The sequence below is a fragment of the Camelina sativa genome, unplaced genomic scaffold, assembly GCF_000633955.1.
Source record: "Camelina sativa cultivar DH55 unplaced genomic scaffold, Cs unpScaffold04511, whole genome shotgun sequence".
In the NCBI taxonomy this organism is placed as follows: domain Eukaryota; kingdom Viridiplantae; phylum Streptophyta; class Magnoliopsida; order Brassicales; family Brassicaceae; genus Camelina; species Camelina sativa.
In genome coordinates, this window is record NW_010925605.1 from 1 (window position 1) to 640 (window position 640).

Consider the following 640-nt stretch of genomic DNA (forward strand, 5'->3'; position numbering starts at 1 on the left):
TCCCTGGAAACCATGGTGAGTTTCAGGTCTCAGCTTCATTTATTTTTTAAAGAAATTGTTTCACTTACCTGCATGCATATTCGGTTTCTTCTTTCATCTCCTCTAACTGTAGGGTTATTTGTTTATTATTTCGTAGACTGGTTTGACGGACTCAATACTTTCATGAGGTATATATGCCATAAGAGTTGGTTAGGCGGCTGGTTAATGCCTCAGAAGAAAAGCTATTTTGCCCTGCAGCTACCTAAGGGATGGTGGGTGTTTGGTTTGGATCTTGCACTTCATGGTGATATTGATGTCGACCAATTCAAATTCTTTTCCGAATTGGTGAAGGGCAAGGTAGTTTGTGTATCACTTTTCTTTTCCATCCTTTATATAGGGTTTGTAGATGTAATGTAAATATTTTTGTCACCTAGTCAGAGTTCTACCATTAACTGGCTAACCACCTACTATATACTGTATTACTCTGGTTATATTTGTGATGCCTTTTGTTTCTGAAATGCTCCTAACAAGTGGATTAGGCTATATTTTTAGTGGCTTCATCTTTTCGTATTACTCAATTTTCATTTTATTGCTTTAATAAAATTAATATTTTTTCGTTCAGGTTGGTGAGAATGATGCTGTGATCATTATCACGCATGAA

The 640-nt window shown here is 36.1% G+C and overlaps 1 long non-coding RNA gene across 1 annotated transcript; it reads left to right on the forward strand.

The window, feature by feature from the left end:
- LOC104774673 lies at positions 1-640 on the forward strand. Its single transcript, XR_765442.2, has 3 exons — positions 1-15; positions 137-336; positions 602-640. It is a non-coding gene; the product is annotated as an uncharacterized LOC104774673 (long non-coding RNA).